The sequence below is a fragment of the Lactuca virosa genome, chromosome 4, assembly GCF_052849685.1.
Source record: "Lactuca virosa cultivar CGN04683 chromosome 4, Lactuca_virosa_CGN04683_v6, whole genome shotgun sequence".
In the NCBI taxonomy this organism is placed as follows: Eukaryota; Viridiplantae; Streptophyta; class Magnoliopsida; order Asterales; family Asteraceae; genus Lactuca; species Lactuca virosa.
In genome coordinates, this window is record NC_136429.1 from 53,175,246 (window position 1) to 53,195,399 (window position 20,154).

A 20,154-nucleotide genomic window follows, 5' to 3' on the forward strand; every position below is an offset into this window, starting at 1 on the left:
CAATCGTCCCTTGCCACTACCACAACCTCCTCCACCATCAGATTTGTTATTATTGCCACCACCACTTTCACCACTGTTGGTGATTTTGTATCATCAATGTGTATTTAAGTGTAATGGATTGACTTGTTGACCAAAAATCAATCTTGATGAAATTTAAACAAGTAAGGAAGGTGCGGAGTGCACACTTGTTTAAGTTCATTCAATATTTAAAGTAGATTGTTATTTAGCGGCGAAGCCCCTAAACGAACGGGGGTTCGGGGGCAGCGCCCCTGGGAGCGGGGTCCAAGGGGCGGCAGCCGCTGGCGGGGTCCAAGGAGCATAGCCCCTGGCTGGGTCCAAGCGCGGGAATTTTTTATTTGGGTTATAAACCCGCTTTTTGGAAATAAACCCGGTTTTTGACTTTGTTTTGACCCTTATATAAATAACCTGGATTAGTGACAGGTTTCAGACATCAAACTGTTTTTGTAACAGTTTTCAGACATACAACTGTCTGGTGAAAGTTTTTCTGATGGAAAGGTTACTTAACTAATTTTTGGTCTTCATTTTGATGGTACATGCAAAATTCATAACACCCAAATTGTCTGTTCTTACTCTCATTTCTGAGTCTTATCCGATTAAAGGTTGGGAGTACCACCCAAATACTTTAATTTGAAAGTGTATACACAATTCTCAGAATTTCCAAGCCTTTTTCTATACCCCAATTTCTTACAAAGATTAAAGTATTTCTGTGATCATGGCAAGTGGTGATTCTGTGAAGGAAATGACAAGTTTGAAAAACTGTACAAGTTTGAAGGGCAAGATTTTTGTAGATGGCCGAAGAAGATGAAGTTTCTCCTTACCACTCTGAAAGTGGTGTATGTTCTGAGTACACCCATGCCAGTCTTACCAGAATATGTTGAAGATGAACCTTTGGAGGCAACAAGAAGAAGATCAAAGTGGGAAAATGATGATTACATATGTCGTGGTCATATTTTCAATGGTATGTCTGACTCTCTTTTTGATATCTATCAAAATTTCGAATCTGCAAAAGAACTGTGGGATTCTCTTGAATCCAAGTACATGGATGAAGATGCTTCTAGTAAGAAGTTTCTTGTTAGTAACTTTATGGGTTACAAGATGATTGACTCCAGACCTGTTATGGAACAATTCCATGAAATGTTAAGGATTTTGGGACAGTTTGCTCAACACAATCTGAAAATGGATGAAGCCATTTATGTGGTCGTGATCATTGACAAACTGCCCCCTTCCTGGAAGGATTTTAAACACAATCTGAAACATAACAAAGAGGAATTGACTTTGACTCAACTTGGAAGCCATTTAAGGATTGAGGAGTCCATAAGGACTCAAGAACTTGATAACAATCCTAAAGGCAAGAACCAAGTTGGTTCCTCTTCTGTGAACATGGTGGAAGGAGAAAGTTCAAAGAATCCCAAGAAGTCTAATGGAAAAATGAAGTTTAAAGGAAAGGATGACAAGTTTTCCAACAAGAAGGCTAAGTTGGTTTGTTGGAATTGTAACAAATCGGGTCACTTCAAGAAAGATTGTCGTCTTCGCAAAGTGAACAAGGATGGTGTTGGACCAAGTGGATCGAAGGATCCAGAAAAGCAACAAGGTCAGATTTCTGTTTTCATGCAGAATTCTAAATATATTCAGAATTATATTTCTGTGATTTCTTAAGCATTTTATGTGCAGGATGATAAAGTTGCATGGTGGGTTGATTCGGGAGCAACAAGTCATGTTTGCAAAGATCTATATTGGTTCAAGGACTTTCAACCAATTGAAGATGGATCTGTTGTGAAGATGGGAAATGTTGCAACTGAACCAATCAAGGGCATAGGATCTGTTTTACTTACTTTTAGTTCTGGGAAATGTTTGTGTTTGAACAATGTTTTATATGTTCCAGGGATTCTTAAGAATCTCTTGTCTGAAATTGTATTAAATAATTGTGGTTACAAACAAGTGTTAGAAAGTGACAAGTATATCTTGTCAAAACATGGTTCTTTTATGGGATTTGGCTATATATGTAATGGAATGATTAGGCTTAATATTAATTATCCTTCTAGTGATAATTTTGTTTGCATGGCTTCTAGTAGTACTAGCAATAATTTTCATAAATCTGAATTATGGCATGCTAGACTAGGACACATTCATTACAAGAGATTAAAAGACATGTCTAAAATGAGTTTAATTCCTGCTTTTGATATGCAAAATAATGAAAAATGTAAAACATGCATGCTAACTAAAATCACTAAACAACCTTTCAAAGATGTTGTTAGGGAAAGCAAGGTGTTGGATCTTATACATAGTGATTTATGTGATTTCCATGCAACACCTTCCCTTGGAAACAAGAAGTATGTTGTTACTTTTATTGATGATGCATCTAGATATTGTTATATCTATTTGATACATTATAAGGATGAAGCACTTGATAAATTTAAAATTTATAAACAACAAGTTGAGCTTCATAAAAATGAATTAATAAAAGTATTGCGTACTGATAGAGGTGGTGAGTATTATGATCCAATTTATTTTGAATCAACTGGAATAATACATCAAACCACAGCTCCATATACACCACAACAAAATGGTGTAGCTGAAAGGAAGAATATGACTTTGAAAGAAATGGTTAATTCCATGTTGTCATATTATGGTTTAAGTGAAGGGTTTTGGGGTGAGGCAATGTTAACTGCATGTTACATCTTGAATAGAACTCCAAATAAAAGGAGTAAGAATACTCCTTATGAACTTTGGTGTAAAAAGGTACCAAATTTGAGTTATCTCAAAGTTTGGGGTTGTAGAGCAGTTGTAAGGCTCACTGAACCCAAAAGGAAAACATTGGGTGAGAGAGGTATAGATTGTATCTTTATTGGATATGATGAGTGTAACATCCCGTTATTTTCTGTTTGTAAAGTCAACTCTATTCTACCAAAGTCAAACAAGGGTCAACTAAAGTCCTTTTTATTATTTGGATTTTATTAAGGTTATGATAATAACCTTTATTTGCTAAAATTCTTAAAATATCCATAATTGAATGTGTAAGGAAAAGGCTTGAAAACCGAGAAAACTTCGCATACTATTCATCGCCTCGGACCGCAAACACTTCGGGCCGCAAAGTGTTTACGGTCGTACACTCTTCGGACCGTAAACTCCTCGCAGGCCGTAAACGAGGCTTCGGCCGTAAACGCCTTGCCGACTTCGGACCGCAAACTCCTCGGCCGTAAACCCTCGCATACATATATAGATTTTCTTCATTTTTCACCATTTCTCACACTTTCAACCCAAGAAACTCGATTTTTCTCTCAACTATCATCAAGTTTTACACCTTGAGCTTCAAATAAGTAAGTGTTTCTTCCATTCATTTGTTGATACCTTGCTTAATCTAATAAAACCCTATGATTTCATCTATGAAATGATCTCTTTTGACTAGATCTTCAAGAACACCAAGAACACATACTAGGTCTTTAGACCGTGAACACCTCATTCAAGCTTCAAAACGTAAGTATCCATCCGAATACTAGTTATTCTATAGAAGTTCATAACATACACCCTTGAAATCAACCATTTCCCAAGAACATAAGAGTTTACGGCCATGAGCATCTCCCTTGGCCGTAAAATCAAGATCTTCTTAGGCCGTAAACATCATTGACCGTAAACTCCATGGCCGTGAACACATTGTGTGGCCGTAAACCCCTTTAGAACAATTACATGTGATTGTAACACTTTAATTCAAGTGTTTCCTAGTCCCTAAAGTGGTTTTCTATCATAATTAGTTGTTACAAACACTAATTATATCCATATATGTATCATTATATGCTTAATAGGATCCGTTGTGTTCAAGACTACACTTGACACTTAGCATCCTACACCGATCTTACATTTGAATAACTTACAACAGGTGAGTTCATACCCCCGTATTTTCATAGTTTTTACTGTTTTAGGGGGGGGGGAATACAAGTTTAACACAAAGTTTTTGTGTTATAAACAAGTGATTTTCATATATCTTATCAAAATGGATTTCAGTTATCATCAAATCAAATGCTTTTAAATGATTGTTTCAAAATGACATCAAGTCATCAAAATGGATTTCAAAATATCAAACTTATTTTAAATGTTTTTATAAACTTATATTTTTCCCCAAAAATCATACTAGTATACATATATTTATATAAATAAGATTTAAAAGATTTAGGACTGATAACCCACTTTGGTTCCTTTTCCTTGTTTGGATGTGGGATTACAAGTATCAGTTATTTGTCCGAGTGTCATTTAAATTTTACTTATATATATATATATATATATATATATATATATATATATATATATATATATATATATTTGTATATGTATACAAGTATAAAAGTTGTTCAATTAGTTTCAATTACCCTTTGTAACAAGTTGAGCAAGGGGTTGCATTCATACTAAGTATCAATACAGAAAGTACTTATAAATTATAATAGGTATAATTTATTATTCACAGAACATTAATTCACGATTCAAGTATACTAGAATACATTGTTTTACAAGAACAAAGGTTTGATTCAAAAACTAGTCAAGACTATACATTCTTTCAGATACATGTTCAGAATACTAATTCAAGAACATATTATCAGTCATTTATTTCAGAATGATTGGATTTTTCATAACTATTATACATGTAACGTTTATATGCTTTTATGAGTCAAGTAGTACAGGTTGTTTAATTTATTTAAACAATATAGTAAAGTCCTGACATTATAACTAGAATCTCCAGCCGGGGATCGAAACAATGTGTGTATAGATCTATATTGGGATTGACAACCCCGCACTCGGACTGCTAGCTACAGTCAGGCATACACGCCTGTGAGTGACAAATTGTTATCAACATGTTTTCAGCGCACTCATAGCGTTGGGTCAGGCCATCTAGTCAGTGTGGTTATAATAACTCATTAAAAGATACTAACAATACGTTAGTGTATAATTAACTAAACTTATGTACTTTTTCAAAGTACTAGTTTACAAGATACAGTTTATAGTAATACATTACAGTTTACAATAACATTTGGTGAAACCAGATATACTCTTAGATACAAGTTTACAAAAGGATTACAAATACAGAACATTGGTTTACAGTTAGAACAATTTTATGCAACTAAAACTACTTTTCATATACATCAGATAATATAGGATTTTCTGTAAACAGTTTACATATTCATGAAATAGAAAACATTCTTTCAAAACATAAATACTTATGCACTCACTCAACTTTATGTTGATACTCTCGTTTCAAATTACTTGTATTCTCAGGGAACCAGTAGACAGGTACACCCCGAGCTTTTGAGAAGACGGAGCTATTTATGTCTTGTCTTCTTCTTTTGTACAACTATTTAGTTTCAGAATAAAATGTTGAAACACATGTAAATATTTATACTTTTTAAATATTTAGTTTCCGGGTGTTGAAGCGGTTGCGGTAGAAAGATGGTTGCGGTAGCTGAGATGGTTGCGGTAGCTGAGTTCAAGAGGGTCATTTTTATGATTCAACAATTTCCCCCTAAGTAACCTCTTTAACTCCGGTTCAGCTATCAAGTTTGAGGAACTTGATCAGAATCCACCAGAACTTCCTGATGTTTTCCAACCATGTGATTCTTCTTGTGATCTCGAACTTGACTTCTGCGGTAGTATGCTTAGATCTTTCAATTGCAGTCCGGCAGATGTCAAGTTGTTTCTTGGTCAGGCAGTGCATGGCAGTCATATGAATGAAATATTTGACGTTGTCAGTCTTCCTTTTGAATATGACTCCAAGTTCAGGGTACTTTGTTGCGCCTAGAGATCTTTCTTGGAAGCCTTCGGAAGGCATTGGCACAGGTTCAAAAGGTGGGAGATCAAACTTCTTGAGGATGGTGGGGTAGATATCCGCATCTATCTTGGCAAAGTCACAGACCGTATCCCTAAGAAAAGAGTTGGCTTTTTCAAGCACTATCTGCATTTTATGGTGCTTTTCTGACTTGTTTTGGAACACCCTGGCAATAAGGAAGATTTCTTCCGGATTCATACAAGGAAAGTCTGCCTGGGTGCGGATGTAGTCATGCTCCCTTCTGGTGAGGGTATACTGGATGTAGTCAGCCTTCATAAATTTCCTGACTTTGTAGTTCTTGAATGCGGATGGTCTGTCGTTAGACCATATGTTTTCAATGGTGGAGGCATGTTTAGCATGAAAAAGACTAAGTCTCTCAAACTCCATTGGCAGTCTCTTGTGATCTGGAAGGCTTTGGTCAAACTGCTCAAATACAGTGAAGTACTTGGCATTTGGAGAAATTGGTATATCTCAGTATCCATCAGCAGGGGGTTCAGCATAAGTGAGGTGCGGTCTGTAATCTTCGTCTAGGAGCCTGCGGTGCGGATTGATCCAAGAATTGATCAAGGACTCATCCATCATGGTGTCAAACCCGCATTCTCTCCAAATTAACTCTGCCAGCTTGGCTGCTTTCTAATCATGCTTCCTTTGAGCGGTGGCAGGGGAGTCTGTGGTGCTAGGAGAAGACATGTTTTCAGCCAAGTTCTTGAAGTGCGGAGGAGTCTCTGGCTTTTTGGGAGTATCTTTTGGAGGTGAAGTGTGAGGAGATGGAGTATGTTGAGATGGTTGCGGTGGTGTGGGAATTTTTTCAGTGATGATGGGGGGACTCTGATGAATAGAAGTATCAGAGTGATGGACTTCTTGTTCTTCATCACTTCCCCCTCTTAAGGGATGCAACCCCGGTGCTTCCTCAATCCATTGCTTAAGTCCATCCACCTTGTTAAAGACTTCTTGGAACTGAGCTTTGAGAGCTTCTGCCAAATGTTGGTTGTTTGGGGTGGAGGAGCTGAAGAGCAACTTGTGGATTTCTTTGGTGAGCTGGAGGATCTCAGGGCCATGGAAGTTAGAGGAAAGGGATTTATGCAGTCTGTTGATGGTTGCTTGAAGAACAGAGATAGTGGACTCATAAGCAGTATGAGTCTCATCTATCAATTTCTGAGACTGAGAAGCTTGATCCGCGATGGCCGCTTGAAGATCCGTTTTGATTGCGGTCACCTCAGTAATGAGGCGTTCCGCTGCAGCCATGAAGTCCTTGTGGTCAGCCTTGCGGTTATTGTCAAGGGACCGGATTCCCATCTCTACTTTGAGAGAGATTCGTTCAGCAGCCATGCGTTCCCTTGTTTCCAGACGCTTTATTCTTTCAATCAGTGACTGCGGTCCTGGAGTTTCTTCAGGTTGCGGTTGAGTAGGCTGGACCGCAGCCAGGATCTGATCGATTTTGGCTTGAAGGCTCATGAACTCCTTCCGGGTGACAACATTCTTCTTCTTTTTCTTCTTCTCTTTAGGCTTGGAAGTCGAATGTTGAGAACCGCTGGACTCCTCCTCTTCAAACATCATGAGGTCATCATCAGAAGGGCTTGGCTTGTTTACTTCTTGGATGTATTCATCATCAAGACCGAAGGTGGGAGCTGAACTGAGTTCGATTGCAGGTTCTTCGTCTTGTGATGGATTGACTGTAGGAGTGGGAGATGGAATGGGAGTTGGAGTAGGAGGAACTTTGGAGGTACCTGCGGCTGCACCTAAAGCTTGAGCTTTGGAAATTGTTTCAGCCATCTGATCCATCCAGTTCTGAATTTTTTGAATGGTGGCTACGGTACTGGCATTGCTGATGGCATTTGCCCAATATCTAGCCACGGACTGGATCTCCTGTTCTTTCTGTTGTTGCTGCTTGATTTGTTGTTCCTTGCGGGCTTGGAAAGCCCTTTGGAACGCAACATACTTCTTCTTGTCTGACTCAGTTACCGGATTGTACTGTAACCAAGAGTCATTGGATGCATCATGGTCAAATCCTTCAAAGCGCACCGAAGTGTCCTTCGGGTCCACGGATCCTTGCACATTTGTGCTCACCGTGCCTAAACCACCTGTAAAAGATGAAAGCAGAGTAGGATTTCCTGAGCTTCCTCGGTCTCCTTGACCCGTGGTCAAGTGTGGCCTCTGCTCAGTTCTGGCATGGGCGAAAGAAGTGCCCTGCGGGTGGGAAGGTGTTTGTAGTGTTTGGGTGACAGAAAGAAGGATGGAGCGCAACTCCTCTGGTGAAAAGAAATGCAGTCGGGAAGCCCTGGAGACCTTAGGGCGTGAACCAGTGTCGTCCTCTTGGGAGTGCAATGGGGGGGGGGGGAGTCTCCACGTAGTTGAGAATCAGACTCACTTTCTGAGTCTGACTGGAAAATGATGGTGGTGTCGAATGGGTGTGCGGGCACCCCAAGGACTACTGGAGCCTGTTGAGAGGCTTCAGCATCGGTCCGGTCACGCATATGGATAGTGGTATCAGTTGTTTTCCTTTTCTTGAAGATAGAGATTGGATGCCTATCCTCATCTGAATCACTGCTAGATATGATTAAGGCAGGTTTTGTTTTGCGTTTCTTGGTGGGTGCGGTTCGTTTAGGAGCATCCTTCTTGGGTGTTCTTTGTTTCTTGGTTGCCAACTGCTTTCTTCTTTGAGAAAGATTGGATAGTGTAGTGGAAGAGGGGACTGCGGTACCCTCAGGGATAATGGTTGCGGATGGAAGAGGGGGGTAGGAGGGTATGGGGCAATACCTTCCGTAGCCTCAATGTGGTCTGAGACATCAGCAGTCTCAAGACCAAGAGAAGAAAGGATATGAGTAGGGAGTATGCAGATTGGTCCAAATATCGTTTGATCAGAAGAAGGATTGTACCTTTTAAGATCCTTAGTGACGAAAAAGTTGATGTCACTACCCATGTCTATTCCAGCATCCGCATGTAAGTCTGAGATGCAAAGTGACCAAAACCGTGCAAATGTGAGCTCGGTTGGGTTCTCCCTTGGGTGCTCTTTGGGAATGTATTGGAGGAAGTCGTCCCAAAGGATTTGTCCGTAGTTTACGTCGTGGCCTGTGTAGATGCTCCATACCAATTCCAGTAGCTTCAGTCCCATGTTGTCGATGCCTCCGGTTCTGCCGGATAGGCAGCGGATGACAAAATGACACACAAACTGCCATACCGCAGGCATCTGATTCTTTTTGAACTCACCACTCCCTCGAATTGGTTTCTGATACCCCATCTGGTAGAGTGCGGATGTAACATCTGCCATTGAAGGTGAGAAAATCTTGATGGAGGGGTGAACCAGAAGATTAATGGCATTTAAGAACTTTTCTTTGGACAAGATGACCAAAGAATCGTTCATGAGATTGAGGTGAACTTCTTGGGGGTTTTCCATTGGGCGATATGCAGAGAATGCACATTTGAATAGAGTAGAAACTGGAACAACGTCTGTAAATGCATCGAATGGACCGAACAGAGGGTGGTTCCTGAGAAACTTGATCATAAGCTTGATGGGAGCATTATATGAAGGATGATCTTCAAATATTGCTCTGAAATTACTTGAAGCGATTGTTGGAGAGTCGGAACCTGTTGGATTTACAGAACCTGAAGCCTTGGATTGCTTCTTTGATGCACCTGATTTCACCATTGTTGAAGATTTGAGAGAAGAAAACAGAGTTCTTGAAAGTTTTGAAGGTTTTGAGGAATTTGGGAGAAAGAATCGATATTCAGAAAACGTAAAGTATTGTTGGGGAAGAAGATAGGTTTATAAAGGGGGGGGGGGGGGTAAAAAGGTGTTTAACCCTAGGTAAATGGTAAGGATAGGGTAAAATGTCGATTGGGGTTTTGGGGGGAATCTATGAATTTTGGATTAAATCTCAGCCACACATAATTAAAACGGGTTTGAAGAGATTTTGGGAGATTTCCAAAAGGGGTTTTGCATTTAATGTAAAGTCAGACACATGTCAATACGTCAGGTAATCGAGGGGGTGATGGGAGAGGAAGTTGTAACGGATGGGACGTATTGGGGAGAGGAAAGGACAAATTAAGGATGAGTTTTTTGAAAAACGTTCTTTTTGTCATCATCCCTAAAATAGGTCTGATACAAGAATTATTCAGAAAGAGAATGTGACAGTTTCTAAAGAGAATGTTTTTTTTTTGTCTTTAATGTTTAATTTAATGAAGGATCATTAAATAGCACACAAAGATTCAAGAGTTGATAAAACTGTTGAGAAATTATCATGATGGTCGCGGATGGAAAATTCATTGCAGTTGGAAACGTCATTGCAGATGGAACTTTCATTGCGGTTGAGAAACGTCATTGCGGATGAAACTTTCATTGCGGTTGAGAGACATCATTGCGGATGAACAAGGAAGGACTGTAGTGAGAAACTGAGGAAAACACTTGTACAAAGATTAGTAATAACAGACCATAAAGACCCATGAGAGATACGTATGATATATGGTTGCGGTACCTAGACAGCGGTACCAAAACCACTATCCCATGTAATTCTCAGTTAGAACCGGAACGGAGGCCAAGGATGGTCTGCGGTAGCTAACAATTCAAAAAGAATTACGGGTCTGGATTCATCATTCCTAACATTTGCAGGAAGATGTTAAGCTTTGTTGAATCGAGCGCTTTTGTGAACACATCAGCAATCTCTTCATGAGAAGGGACAAAGATGAGTTCAATATTACCTTTTAAGATGTGGTCTTTTATGAAATGATACCGTAGTTCAATGTGCTTAGTCTTGGAGTGTTGAATTGGATTGTGAGAAATAACAATAGCACTTTCAGAGTCACAATAGATCGGTATCCGCAACATTCTATACCCGTAGTCCATTAGTTGAGTTTTCATCCAAAGGACTTGAGAGCAACAGCTGGCTGCGGCCACATACTCGGCTTCTGCAGTTGATAGAGAGACACAGCTTTGTTTTCTTGAGGACCAGCTGACTAGTCTTTCACCCAAGAATTGACATCCTCCTGAAGTGCTTTTTCGAACGAGCTTGCATCCGGCATGATCCACATCTGTGAAAGCTTGCAGGCTGAAGTCATTGCCTGCGGGGTACCATAGACCAACAGATTTGCTTCCTTTCAGGTACCGTAGTATCTGTTTGGCTGCGGTCATATGTGAGACTTTTGGGTCAGCCTGATACCTTGCACATACACCAGTTGCAAAGACAATGTCTGGCCTGCTTGTAGTGAGGTACATCAAAGAGCCGATGATGCCTCTATAAGTCTTGTGATCCACAGATTCGCCTGAGGGATCAGCAGAGATCTTATAACCGAAGGCCATGGGGACCTTAGCAGATGAACAGTTGTCCATAGAATATTTCTTCAATAGTTCAGTGGTGTATTTTTCTTGATGAATGAATATGACTTGCGGTACTTGTTTCACTTGAAGACCTAGAAAGAAATTAATCTCTCTATTCATGCTCATTTTGAACTTGTTGGTCATGAGCTTAGCAAATTCATCCACCATGCCTTGATCATTCGAACCGAAGATGATATCATCCACATATATTTGTACCATTATGAGGTGGTCGCCATTTGCTTTTCTGAATAGTGTGGGATCAATCACTCCTCTCTTGTACCCGGATGAGACAAGGAATTCAGAAAGAGTCTCATACCATGCTCTTGGGGCTTGCTTCAGACCGTAGACTGCCTTTTCAAGCTTGTAGCAGTGGTCTGGGAATTTAACATTTTCAAAGCCTGGAGGTTGCTGAAGATAAACCTCTTCTTTTAGTTCCCCATTGAGAAAAGGCACTCTTAACGTCCATTTGGTGTACCTTGACGTTTTTGTGGGCTGCGTATGCTAGGAAGATCCGGATAGCTTCCATGCGTGCTACCAGAGCATACGTTTCATCGTAGTCAATGCCTTCAAGTTGACTATACCCCTTTGCAACTAGCCTTGCCTTGTTTCTGACTACCGCACCAGATTCATCCAACTTATTTTTGAACACCCATCTAGTGCCAACAATGGAGTGACCACGTGGCTTCGGAACGAGCTGCCAAACTTTATTTCTTTGAAATTCTTCAAGCTCTTCTTGCATTGCAACTATCCAGTCAGGTTCAAGCAATGCTTCTTTGATCGTTCTGGGTTCTACCGAGGACATAAATGCTGCATAGTGGCAGTGATCAGATAGGTCCTTGGAAGATCTAGTCTGGATGCCTGCGGATGGGTTCCCAATGATTTGACCTGGTGGGTGGTCTTTCGTCCATACATGAAGACGTGGCAGCAGATGATCAGCAGCTGCGGTAGAGGGAATATCTTGAATGTCAGAGGAATCTGCGGTTGAAGATGACAGTTCCCCCTGGACTTGAGAACATCCTGCTGAGTCATCTTGATCTATTGGAATGGAATTCTCTTGAGCAGTTGGGAGAGGTTCCCCCTGGGTTGCAGATAGGAGTTCCTCTGGAACCTGAGAAGGTTCCCCCTGGACTGCGGATGGGAGAGTGACAATCTTTGGATCAGTTCTAGTGTCGATATTTTCTATGAGTTCATCATCCGAATCCGAAGATACGTTTGATGGTAATGCTTCTCTGCGGACAAGAATTTGAACAACATCAAGTACTGGAACCTCGACGGCTGCGGCTAGATCCGGAGTAGATCTTTCCCCCTCAACCGGAGAGGTGGAAGTATTGAGAGAGGCTACTTCAGATAGAGATGGTCCAGAAACATCAGCATGTTGTTGTTGAGCTGCGGGTGACACAAGAACTTCGGATAGTTTCGCCGTTTCAATAGGATCGAAAAGATCCTCATAGTTGACTTCAACTAGATTCAAGGGACCTGAAGAGGCAGGAATGTCACTTTCCATGATTGTGGTGGTTTCAGTAGATGGAGGGGCGTCGCGGATGTGAGAATCATCAAATTTCACATCGAAGCTTTCAATGATCAACCTTGTACGCCTGATGAGCACTCGATAAGCAACCTTGTTAGTGGAGTAACCAAGGAATATGCCTTCGTCGGACTTTGGTGCAAACTTGTTGAGCTGATCTCTGTTGTTGATCACGAAGCATCTACACCCAAAAATATGAAAGAAGCGAACATTAGGCTTGCGGTTGTTAAGGCCCTCATATGGTGTTTTATTGAGGCGTTTGCACACGATACTTCGGTTTTGGACAAAGCATGCGGTTGCTACTGCTTCAGCCCAGAAGTAGAGAGGAAGTTGAGCGAAGTTAAGCATGGATCTGGCTGCTTCTACTAGTGTGCGGTTCCTTCTTTCTACTACACCATTTTGTTGCGGTGTGTAGGGTGCTGAGAAGTTGTGAGAAATGCCTTTGGACACCAAGAAACTGTTAAGAAGATGATTAGTGAACTCGGTTCCATTATCACTGCGGATGCGTCTAACTGGAAGCTTGATCTGAAGTTCGATTTCTTTGATGAAGTTGATGAAGATCTACGGTGTCTCTGATTTGAGTCTGAGGAAGAAGACCCATGTGAAGCGTGTATAGTCATCAACAATAACCAGTATATACTTCTTGTGGTGGAGGCTGGCTACGGTTGATGGACCACAGAGATCAATGTGCAATAGCTCCAGTGGTTCAGAAATAGAAGAGTCCATTATCAGAGGGTGACTTGCTTTAGACTGCTTACCACATTCACAAGCCGGACAGAGAGTATCGTTGCTAAATTTGAGAATAGGGAGACCGCGGACTAGTTCTCCAGTGACTAAGTTGTTGATGTACTGGAAGTTGAGATGAACTAGCTTACGGTTCCATAGCCAGCTGACTTCGGATACAGCTTTGGACAAGAAACACAATTATGGTTTACCAATGATTAGAGAAACATCCAAAGGGTACATGGTACCTTCGGATCGAGATTTGATCAGGTAAGTGTTTCTATCACTCGTCATTACGTAGCAAAACTGATCATCAAATTCAACACGATGTCCTGCTTTACATAGTTGGCCAACACTGATGAGATTGTGTTTAAGGCTTTCTACATAAGCAACCTTCTCAATGGAAAAGTTCCCCGTAGTGAGAACACCGTAACCTCGGATGACACCGTTTGCATTGTTACCAAACGTGACATTTCCACCATTGCATATAGGCCTGAAATCCCGAAGGTACTCTAACCTTCCGGTCATGTGTAAGGAGCAGGCACTGTCAATTAACCACTCTTCTTCTTGTTCCTCCTTGCACAAAGCCTGAGAATTACACGGTTAGTTTAGGCATCCAAACATGTTTGGAGCCTGAGACAATTGATGTGTTTCTGAGTGATGCATGGTCCGAGGTTGCAGGGACAGGTCTCTTGTCAACTTTTGAGCCTATTCCTGGGTGTTTGAGTGGATTTGGAGTGTTGTGATTTTTTGAAAAAATACGAGGTTTCTGACTCTGAGTCGATTTGACATGAGATAAAACCTTTTGGCAACTACACTGACATTTCCAAAAGGAGATTTTGTCTTTTGATCTAACACTGTGATTGGTCAGCGGTTTTAAGGATGTTTTGGATCTGTTATCGGTCCAATATGGGTTATTCCAGACACGAGTGTTTTTGGGTTTTGAAAAAGTTTGTTTATGAAAGGTTTTAGCACGTGTAGATTTCTGAATTCTTTTTGATGGATTTGGTAAGATACCCTTCCATTTGAAATTTTGACGTGACTTTAAAAGTGTTGGAGTGGGTAAAATACCTTTCCATTTAGGATCATTTGAAGAATAGACCTGAAAAACATAGTTTCGAAAAGATTGAACACCCTTTTGGGTTGTGTCAGAAGGAGTAGGAATGACTTTTGAAACTGAACTTTCCTTTTTGTTTGTTTTCTTGAAAGAAGAGTTTTTTGAAATGTAGTGAGAGAAAACAAATTTTTTAGGACTTTTGGATTTAGGAAATCTGACTCGCTTCTTGTTTTTTGAAAAAATTTGTCTATTAGTACCGCGAGATCTGATTTCTTCTTTAAAAGCCTTTTTTGCCAAAGATTTTGGTGAACCGCAGTCATTGTTGTTCAACTGCGGTTTCCTAGAATTCTTGGAATGATTTTGAAAACGCGGAGTTGAGTCATCAGAGCTTGAGGATTCAAGAATTTGGGAACATTGACCTACTTCAAAATTTTCTATAGGTAGTTCATGAAATATTGGCTGAAGAGTTACAGTTCCTTGAACTGATGACTGCGGTAAGGATGACTTGACTACCGCTGAGTAAGTCTTAGATGGGACTTCGGTGGGACATTTGTGGGACATTTGACTATAGTGAGAGACACTGCGGTCTGAGGACAGAGATGGAAAGTCTTTTGAGACTTCGGGGCCCTCAACAACAATCTCTTCGTCAACTACGGATGAAGTTTGAGAATTTGGATAGATGGTGCCACAAATAGGAATTTGATCACATGTGTGACCCGAAACCTCCGGCACAATTTCCTCAATGACACAATTATTGCTTAAGTAGTGCAGTCTACCGAAGTGAGTTTTAATATATTCGGGAAAAGTCTTGTCATTGACAGGGAAATGAAATTCTCGGTCTGGAGGGACATACAGTCTGTCTTTGTTGAACCGGGGTGAGGAATCCATTGAGGTAGGATATCCATTTGACCAACCCCAATTGTATGTATTGTCCACGGTTCCATTGTTTACCAAATTTTCAATAGCTTCACTTTCATTAAACAATTTTTCAATCAAGAGATTTAAGCGTACAATTTCTCTCTGAGCTAAATCTCTCTGGTTCAAAGTTATCTCTAATTGGGTTTCACTTAACATTCTTGCATCCTTTTCTAACTCTAGGTCCTTCTCTAACATAGCCATCTTAAGTCTTTTGTTATCCAGTCGTCCTCTCACGTGGAACATCTCTTGGGACGCAATGTTCTTCTCATCTAAGGCTTTATTATAGTCTATAAGGACGGCAGCACAAGTGTCATTAAGATCATCTATGTAAGGCTGACAGTCATGCATGCTATAGTTTAGAGTTTGGATCATGAGTTTTACCTGTTCGACGATGCTTAGTGTTCCATCCTTTGCCATGTAGCAGTAGTTCTTGTTCAACATTGTAGACCCATCATCATCCGCAGTGGCCAGCATGCAGATTTTCCCTTTTCCTTTGACACTGCTGATGGCCTCATCTTCGTCTCCGGATGACCATACTTGATGGTCTCTTTTGACATGGGCCACGTATGCCCTTGCCTTTTCAGCTTTTTCTTTGTCTTCCAACTCTTGAGCCATTCTAAGGTAGAATGCTCTGTCTTTTACTACATTGGCCTTACAATCTCGTGCAAAGTGATTCTCTTTGTTGCATTTGTGACAAATTACAACATCAGTCTTGTCTTCTGAAGGAGTACCAGAGTCAGTGATTTGAGGAGACTGCGGTACCTCCTTTGGTTGAATATTCTGAGATTGCGGTGGTGGATGAGAACTTTTGGGAAATCGAGAGTAGTTATTCTGAGAACCGAAGTTACGGTTGAATGGAGGTTTGTTGAACTGCTGATTCTTGCGGAAGGAAGGAGGTGGTAGACGGTTGAACTGTTGGCTAACCAGAGCAATAGCCTTCTGAAAATCTTCTTCATCATATTCAGAATCCGCTTCGTATGACTGCGGTAGAGTGTCATACGAGGAAGGGTAAGGTGATTGCGGTGGAGCTTGTGCTATGAGAGCAAGTGGTCCTCCGAAGTCAGCACAGTCTTTGAGTACGGTGGATTCTTGAGCTTGCAGCTCTCCATAGAGCTTGTAAAGTGACAGGGAGTGAATCTTTCTATCGCCTTGGACTATCATCTTGGGCGTAGTCCAATGTCTGCCCAAACCATTAAGAAACTGAAGATTGATTTCATGGTTACTGCGGATGGTGCCCGCATTGGATAACTTGGTGACTATCAGGTTGAACCTTTTGAAGGAGTCTTCCAAACTTTCTCCAGTATGAGCTTTGAAGTTGTTGAACTCGTTGAGTGCGGTAGTAAGCTTCTTATCTTGTGCTTGTTCCGAGCCTTCGTACAGGTTTTTGAGAACATCCCAGATCTCTTTCGCTGATTTGCAATTTATGATAATATCGAAGTTGTCAGGAGCAACTCCGCAAGAGATTTCATAAAAAGCAACAACATCATTTTCCATTTTATCGAGATCATCCTTGGTGGGACGGCTCATGGCTGGTTGACCTCATCCTAGCCTGGTTGCAGCGCCGTCAGTTTGGACTGGTGTAAGGACTGGAACATGTGGTCCTTCTTCTAGGGATCGCCATACATCTCTACCCAGTCTTCTCAAGTACCTTTCCATTCTTTGTGACCAGTGATGATATTCATTTGCGACTAGTATTGGGGCTCGGTTAGAACCACCGAAACTGTTGGAAACATTTAGAGATAATGATTGTGCCATTTGAAATTGTTTTTTTTATTTTGAAGAAATGAGCTTTAGTGGTATAGAAGGCTCTTTGAAAAATCAGAGTTCCGTTTTCAAAAAGCAACCACTTTGGCTCTGATACCAATTGTTGAGAGAAAAACTTGGAGACACACTTGAACAAAAGTTAGAACAAGTATAATGCAGAATAGTTAATCTCAAAGGATCTAAAAGCTCAACAATAATATAGTTAGATAGTTAGAGAGTTAGTTGCGGAAATGTAAAGGAATGGAAATGACAGCAATTGTTATATCAAGAAGACACTTAAGCTGATTCATAACAAGGAATGCATTCACTCCAAGTTAATAAGGAAGATCAAGCTTAGTGATTAAGTCTTAAAGACTTGCTCCGAAGAGGGATTATGATCAGCAGGATTAAGATAAGATTTAAGTAAGAAGATATGAGTGAAGAGAGATAACTTCAGAATGTGTATTCAGATAGAATTCATAAGTTATCGGTTCCCTTTTTTTATCTCTATAAATACAAAGAGAGTAAGTCTCTATTTATAGAGACTTAGAAACTACACTAGATTACAACTCTATAAGCAGTCGTGCAAGGCATACTGGATAATAGAGTGTATTACATAAAAGACAAATAACGTAATCTAGCTAAGTTGACTGCGGTAGCTGACTCAGGTTGCTGATGCGGTTGCTGATGAACAAGATTGACTCCGGGTGCTGAAGCGGTTGCGGTAGAAAGATGGTTGCGGTAGCTGAGTTCAAGAGGGTCACTTTTATGATTCAACAACAATAGTATTAAATAGGTGAAAACAAGACCAAACCTAAGAACAACTATAACAGATGGGAAAAACCTAATTAATTACCACAAAACACCCTAGCCATGTCAATGCAGACCTTATCACAGATGGCCAAAATGGGGCAACATTCTTTGACCAGTCAGCTGATTTTATTTCCTGGCAATACTCAAAAATATTGTATGAATTTTCAATTTTGATCCAAAAACCATGTATTGGAAAAGTGTATATATTTTTATCTAAAGTGAAAGGAATTCTAATAAGTTTACATAATCAGAAGTAGAAAACCAAACAGGAAGATAAAATGCGTCACAAATATTGTCTAAAAGCGTTTTTTCCTCTGGTCGTAGGAACACGAGCCAAGTCACTAACAAACTGTCAAATTGTCAGCATAAAAAGATTCAGAACACAACAAAACGCATGGAATGGAACTCATGATTTGCAGCTTGACCAGGTTAAACTTTATAAAAGATCCATCTCTTTCAAATTATGTTATTGAAGTGTTGTATATAGATTAGTAAAATTATGAGAGTGATTAAAAAAATTAGAAGTAAAAAAAGGTTATAAAAACACAAAAGTTTCAATAAGACTACCTTTGTCTTGATAGACTTTTCACGCATTTGTCTGTTAACAGATTTAACTACCTTTGGTACTTCCTACTTCAGTGGCTATCTGGGACTAAAAAATATGAAAAATAAATAAAATAAAAAATGGAACTCAAGCTAAAATCATAACAGCTGACAATCAAATTCTGCCTGAAATGAGGAGTGAAAGACTTTTAATATGAATTTTGTACCCGTGTCAAGCTCAATGACTTCCATGTTGGTTGCTCTATAACGTGGAGAATCAGCTGAGCTTATGTTTAAAGCTGCACATGGGTTTGTGACAACAGATTTTCTAGATGATGTTTGTAAGCTTGTACTTAACCCCACAAGGTATACACTCTCTCCACGACGTAGCCCAGGTTCTATCACAAAAAAAAATTACTTTATTCCCATAAATAAAGAAAAATAGATAAGAAAATTTGCCTACCAGGAAGAAGTTCAGCAGCTCGTACTACTGAAGCACCAGTAGCTCCAAGGGCAGAAGAGTCATATGGCTTGTAAACAAGTTTGAGAATGAATGAAATTTAATGATGAATGACTATGGTTAACAAGTTTTCAACTGAATGAAATTTTGGACCATAAAGATGAAATGCACCAATATAACAGACAAGTATTGTACAGTGATGATCTAATGTAATTACTAGCCAAGAAATTCCTCTTGGGATAAATTGAAAAACACATGTTTGCGAATACTAATCTTTTGCTACAATAGCTTCTTCATATAATGCAGCCTGTCCATAAGCTGATGAATCGTAGAATCAAGTATAAAACGAATCAGAGTATGAAATCAATTAAGAATGCGAGATTGAACACCAGATGTAAATATGATCTTGTTTCAGCTCTATTACGCTTTCGAATGTTTACAGAGTACAAAGACAGGTCTGTAAAAACTCTTATCTAACTCTAGTAAATATCCCTATTTATAGGGAACTGAAAGCGTACAAAAAATATACTAAGGCATAGACACTTACGCTTTGGATAAAAGCGCCTCAGTAAAATAGATTACAAAACATTCGAAGAGTTCAAAATACATTTCGACTAATTACAACAATCCAACCCTTACAATCTCCCCCTTTGTAATCATAGTCGAACTACTTAATTTGTAAGAAGCTGGATGGAATACAACATCACTCTTCGAATCTCTGTGTACCAGGAGATTACCTTCTTCAGCTCTTTCTTATCTCCTTCATTATTCTTCCTACAATGATTCATACGAACAATTAAGTTCGTATATTGAGACGTTGAATATCTCTCCACTTCGCATGCTTGGAATAAGAAACGTTTAGCTTTTCCAGCTTTGTCTTTTCCTGCGAAGACCATTCCAAAAGGCTTCAAACAGATTTCACCATCATCATACTTTTTCAATTCTGCTTGAGTCTTCGTATGAGCCATTGGTGCTTTTATTTCCATTCCTTTAGTTGTAGCTAACTCCACATCTGTTAGTGCCAAACACTCATAATAATTTTCGATGAAAATCTTGATGTGAGCAACCCCAAGCTTGAATTCATCCGGTTCAGTGTTTTGAAGATACGAAAATGATTTATCTTTCAAAATCAATGCAACTTGTATAAGATCATACAAGTTCATTAATGGAAAATCTGCAATTCTAAATTCGCAAATATTTCCATTTGCCCTGGCAACCACATACTTGATGT